The sequence below is a fragment of the Apium graveolens genome, chromosome 11 (genome assembly GCF_009905375.1).
Source record: "Apium graveolens cultivar Ventura chromosome 11, ASM990537v1, whole genome shotgun sequence".
NCBI lineage: Eukaryota > Viridiplantae > Streptophyta > Magnoliopsida > Apiales > Apiaceae > Apium > Apium graveolens.
The window spans coordinates 200,097,891-200,104,356 of record NC_133657.1 but is presented as its reverse complement, the minus strand read 5'-3'; the positions used below and the strand labels follow the sequence as shown (position 1 = coordinate 200,104,356).

The following is a 6,466-nucleotide window of genomic DNA, read 5'->3' as shown; positions in this document are numbered from 1 at the left end:
GGGGTCAAAATACATTATCTCTATTATATTGGAACCGAAAAAAACTTATTTAACGAGATGATTTGTTTATCAAATCTTCATTTATTGAGAATTTACTGTATTTAGCATTCAAATAAATGAAATAAGAGTGGTGGTACTAACAAAAAATGATTTCAAAAAATATTCTAAAATGACGTAATATATAATTTCATTCGTGATACTAATACATATGTACGAGGATTCTATATAATTAAAAAGTCAATAATCAATAAGATATCGACAATTAAGTATTTAAAACGATTTTTAAAATATTTTTTGGGACACTAATATTTCTCATAAGATAAATTGAACACATAATTTATGTAAAAATATTTGTCTAAAACATCAAAGATTACTTTTAAATTGATTCTTACTCAATTCATGTTAGCTTTATATTATATTCATCTTAAATTGATTGCGGGATCTTCGTAAATTAAAGGAAAATATTATTTTTAGCACATTTATTTTATGACGTATATAAATCAAAAGCATACATAAATGTAACTTAAAAAATCAATAATTATAATCATCTTGATCGTTGTTCACAATCTGCACAGAATAAATCAATTGTAAGTAAAAAGAATTTTAATAATTTTTTAAAAAGAATTTTTGTATTAATAAGTTACCAGAATGTTAATGTGAATAAGTGGATGCTCACTTGCAGCCTATTCTTGCTATGTATAAATAAGTTGAAGGGCAGAATACAAACCATGTCAAAGAAGTCAACTAGTTTGTTGGAAAAATTTGGTAATACATTTATGTTTTTCATTTTTGATGTACAAAATATCTAATAAAATAAATAAATAAAGGGTTCCTTGTATCGACCCGCGAACCCGATTCATGACTTAACGAACCCGATTCCTTCACATCCACGTCCCACGTACCCGAACTCGTACTACGTCCCGGAACGACCCACGTCCCGTGCAACACTGTATGGGATGGTAAAGGGTCAAGGCACAACTACTATCAAGAAGAACATGAGGACAATACTTATTCAAGAATATGAGCACTTTGACTCAAGAGACATTGAGTCCTTAATTGAGATCTATGACAGATTTCAGAAGTTGCTGAATGACTTATCCCTTGTCAACAAAGAATATGATTTGGAGGACTCAAACTTGAAGTTCCTACTTGCTCTTCCTGAAAAGTGGGACTTTAAAGTCACATCAATAAGGGATAACTATCAACTTGATAAAACACCTCTAGATGAGATCTATGGAGTTCTGAAAACTCATGAACTAGAGATGGAGCAAAGAAGCAAGAGGAAAGGATCAAAATCAAGACATGTTGCACTCAAGGTTGAAGAGAAGCCAAATGAGAAATCTAGGAGGAAAAGCTACTCCAAAGGGAAAACCATGATTGCAAAGTCAGATACTGAATCATCAAATTCTGATGATGACTCAAATACTGATAATAAATTAGATACTGACAGTGATCATAACAACAATGAAGACATGGATCAATTGGCTGCCCTACTGATTAAAAGTTTCAAGAAGATGGTCTACAAGAACTTCAAGAAAGGGAGGAGTTTTTCCAGAAAAGGTTCCAGTTCCTCAAACTCTGATAAGAGAAACAACAGAAGAAATACTGATTGGAAGGAATCAAGATATGGAAAACCTGACAAGTCAAAAGAGACATGTTACAACTGTGATGGAATTTGACACTTTGCAGCTGACTACAGAAAACCCATGATTGAGAAGAAACAAGCTTTGATCTCAAAGAAGAGATGCTGATGTTGAGGCTGACAATGGTGAATTAAAGGTACCTCAGACTATTCTTGCTTTTGATACTGATGATATCTATGAATTAAGATTATTTCTTAAGACTCTGCATGTTAGTTAGGGATCAAACCTTAGAGAATAATAGGATCAAAAGTGAAAACTTTGAGTTAAAGAAAAGGAATGATCACCTAGAAATTGAGTTGCTTTCCATGCTAGAAATTCAAAAAGAAGGAGATAATGTTTTTATGTTAAAGAAATTTTTTTAGAAAAACATGCTTATTTAGATAAGGAGTTAGCTAAAGAAAGAGAAGTTATTAAATTTTGGACTAACTCAGGAAAGTCAACTCAGGAAATTTTAGAGAATGGTTGTTTGGGATCAGGATTAGGATATTCAGCTAGATCTAATTCTGATAAGAAAAGTGGAAAAGAAACTGAGAAAATAGAACCAATAAGAACTGATAGCAAGGTCAAACTGAACAAGGTTCAAATAAACACCATTAAGTTTAATCCAGGTGTTAATAATGTTAAGTCAATCCATGAGGAAGGTACAACCTCAACACCTAGATCAAATTTTATTACTGATAAGAGTGAACAAGTTCACACAAAATCAGTAAATAATGGTTCAATGACTCAGAAACAGCTTAAGCAAAAGCTGAAGGACTTGTACATGAAAGACAAGAGGAAAAGGTCTAGGAAAAATAGGAATGGCAAGGTAGGTGTTAATAAGAACATAAATTATGTAACTCCTCCTAATGCTCCAAGAAAGACCTGTTCAAACTGTGGTAACACTAATCATCTTGCTAATTCTTGTAGGAAGAATAAAGAGATAAATGTTGTTCCTTCCAAATCAGAGTTTAGGAATAGAACTATTAGATATAAACTTCAGAGTCCTTGTTTTCATTGTGGTAGTGTTTGGCACTCTATTTATACATGTAAAGAGTATCACAGTTTGTATTATGATTATTATAAACTGAAACCCTCTTTAGTTAAAACAAAATCTGTTTCTACATGTATAAATACTGATAGTAAGAATGTTAACATAAACTTTGATAAAAAGTCTTATGTTGCATATGTTAACAAACATAAAAAGTCCAAAGGATCCAAGCAAGTCTGGGTCCTTAAAAACACTAACTCATTCAAATTACTGATTGCAGGGTGACAGGAGGAAAGCTCTAGTCTTGGACAGTGGATGCTTAGGACACATGACTGGTTATAAATCCCTGCTATCATAATTTGAGGAGAAGGCTGACCCAAGTCTTATGGAGATGACAACTTAGGAAAAATCTTGGGATATGGCAAAATCAAAATTGGAAATGTTATCATTGAAAATGAAGCTCTTGTTGCAGGACTCAAGTGTGAGTCAAATATGTGACATAGGTTATCATGTCAATTTTTATGAGGAGCATTGTGAAATTATCAGTAAGTCTGATGGCAAGATTGCAATGACTGGTGCAAGCCATGCACTATGTAATGCAATTCAAATATTAGAGCTTTTTGTACACAAATGAAAAAGAATCTCTAGCAATATACTATGTAACATGATTTGCTAGGTCAAATCTCTAGCAAGCCCCCTCTCTCAAACTCTCTCTCCCCAAACACGGTGTCCAAACAAGACCGGCTCCTCCATCAAGATTAAATAGTTCCGGCATCTACACTTGCTCCATCTCCCCAGGACTGACTACAACAATGATTACAAACTCATCTTCCTCACTCCGGTTATGTTTTCTCATTCTTGATTTTTTGTATAATTTGAGGTGATATTTACGGCTTTGAACTTCTTAGCCTATTTTTCTCTCCGCTTCGATTACTAATTTCTTTGTATTTGACTAATTAGGGTATTGTATTTAATTAGCCTTTTTTGTTTTTATGTTTACTTAAGTTGGGTATTTGAGTTGGATGTTTGTGTTGGTTACTAATTAAGTGTCTTTTGAGTGATTGAGTGAATTGGTTTTTTTTGGAAGCAATTGAAATTCATCAAAGATATGACCACTAATTTTTAAACTTTTTATGATTTTGCAGGGATTACGATTTTATATATTGGGGCTTTAACTGTTGCTTCGACGAAGTGGTATATACACACATATTGGTAAATATCCAATGTCTAATTTATTGTTGGCAATTACTTTACCGGTCGTCCCAGCTCTATTGGTGATGACTTAAGCCAGTACGAAGGTTAAAGTCAGTACGAAGGTTTGACGTGTTAGTAGAGATTGTTATAGATATCTAAAAACTAGAAGTATTATGATGCTCATTAGCCAGTGTTTATCCTCTTAGACTTGCTCTTTCTAATCTTCTCTTTGGAAGTTGGATCATATTAAGGACCATGCTCTGCTTGTTTTAGCTTATCAACTCATAAGAAAAACTGAATAAGAAAAAGCTGGTGCATAGATCTGTAGTCTGCACAATATGCGTGTGATATAGTTTTTATGGAATCTGTTGGTGATGCTTATAAACAGTATGATTGTTACAAGTTCTGTTCCATTTCCCAGAAAGGAGCTGTCTGTAAAAGTATCAAGACTATGAAAGTGAACTGGGCTTATAATAAGCATTTCATGGTCCCCTTGTGGCAACTTTCTAGCTGTTGGAAGTGATTATCATATGCTATGAGTTCTGAATGATTCTGTGTTTTTCCGCTATCTTGAAGGTAGTTAGCTTATAGTTTATCTTTAAAAAATAGATATTATGTACTCTGTTTGAATTATTTTAACTTCTATGTCCTTCAATTGCCAGAGATAGATTAGCCTTTGCAACTTAATATGTCACATAGATCTTTGAGAGATGTTAATGACAAGTATACATCACACCGCCAACTCACTCTGTACATTATTTGCATGCCACATATTCGCTGCTGAGATATTCCACGATTTACATGAAGAAGTGATGGCAACAGCGACCAGGGGCCATGGTCTTATAGTTCGTGTAAAGCAGCTTGAGGCAGAGGTCCCTCTAATCGAGAAGGCATGTATGTCAATTTTACTATCTGATATGAAGGCATATTTTTTATAACGTAGCAGAACAGAAAATGCATTGTTGTTTAAGTTACCAAACAATTTTACATTCATTTTTATGCACTGGATAGCGTAATGCTAGCTGCTAGGGATTGGCTGTTGGTACCTACATTGGTGATCACCATGTCTGTGCTAATATTCTGTAGATTGGAAATGGTATTATCGGGACAAAAAAATTATTAACAATTATGGATAATCAATTTTTCAGGTACCACATATTCAGCAGCGAATCTGGGGCATGCGAATTGTTTCTGGTCTACTGTTGATATCTTTCTTCCTTGAAATTGTGTCATCTAGTGGAGGAAAGGTAAGGATCGGTTAGAATTGTTTTGTGTCTATATCATCACATGTAAAAAATAACTGAAGTATGCAACTGCTTGAGAGTTACTAGAATCTCAGGAGACCACCTAATCTTTGTAAACTTGTGTGGATATATATTAAAATGTGTTCTCTGTTTTTCTTGTTGGGGGAGTGCTTGTGTTTGTATGGGGATAATATTATTCATCACCTTTTAAAATGTTTATACATATATATGATTGTATATAAAATAAATTACTGGTTCTGTTATCGCAGAATCTTATTGGCTTGTGCATATACCATTTAAAATGGAGTCAGGCTCAGGCCTAAAGATTCACAACTCTTAGGACGTGGTAATTAATCAACCATTTTTTTATAGTTTTTTTTTACCTGTAGATTTATCTTTTACAGCATTCTCTTTTCTTTTCTTTAGGTTGCTACGTATTGCAAAAATCACTCCCAATCTTGAGAAGCGGGCTCCAATTAACCTGTTCTTTGTAGATCTGGTGGCATGGCATTAGGAAAGAAGCAGAATGTAACATAAATATATTATCAATTTTGAGAATGTTATGGAAATGTAGTTAATAAGTTTGGTTATAATGCTATTGGAATTGTTGTATAATATATCATATTTGTGACTGTTATTGTTGTCTAAATAGAGAATGTATCTCAAATTTTATAAAATTAACTTTTGTACTTATTCTGGTGTAATTTTTTTTTATATATTATACCCTTACATTAATGAAATCTACTATTGCACAATAAAAACAGACTAGTGTTACATTACGCAAACAGTGTTACATTAGATTATGTGGGTCCTACATGTGGGTCCCACTTCTGCAAAATAATTCAAACCTAATGCAACATCTATAAAATGTTACAATTAGTAGTGCAATATTACATTAGGGGCCTATTGTAATACTCTTAGTCTTGTTATAATAGGTAGATAAAGTGTTACAATAAGGGTCTGATGTAATGCTCGCAAGTGCAACGCCCCATACTGTTACAATAGGTCTATTGTAATGCTTTTCTGGTCTATTGTAACAGTAGAAATGCATTACATCAGGCCATCTATGGCGTAGTGATGGTATTTTATATGAAGCCAGGGTCTCTACAAGTATTGATGATTCAGAAGTTTTTCTACTGAGTAGAGCATCTATGGAAGATAGCTGGAACTGGCATAAAAGACTTTCTCACCTCAACTTCAACAATATCAATGAACTTGTGAGAAAAGATCTTGTGAGAGGATTTCCCAATACAGTGTTTACTCCTGATGGCTTATGTGATTTATGCCAGAAAACCAAGCAAAGGAAAATATCTTTCAAGAGTAAAATTGAATTCTCCATTCTTGAACCATATCATCTACTTCATATTGATCTCTTTGGTCCAGTGAATGTTATGTCAATTGCCAAGAAGAGGTAT

General features: G+C 33.4%; 1 long non-coding RNA gene across 3 annotated transcripts; it reads left to right on the top strand.

The window, feature by feature from the left end:
* The first annotated feature begins 3,184 nt into the window (after positions 1-3,184).
* LOC141695120 (uncharacterized) lies at positions 3,185-5,742 on the top strand. Of its 3 annotated transcripts, XR_012564297.1 has the most exons (7): positions 3,185-3,454; positions 3,759-3,825; positions 4,229-4,383; positions 4,470-4,701; positions 4,956-5,054; positions 5,321-5,397; positions 5,478-5,742. It is a non-coding gene; the product is annotated as an uncharacterized LOC141695120 (long non-coding RNA). The 3 variants fall into 3 exon arrangements; XR_012564296.1 differs by having other exon boundaries at positions 3,191-3,825; XR_012564298.1 differs by having other exon boundaries at positions 3,192-3,825; positions 4,470-4,697.
* Positions 5,743-6,466: the final 724 nt, after the last annotated feature.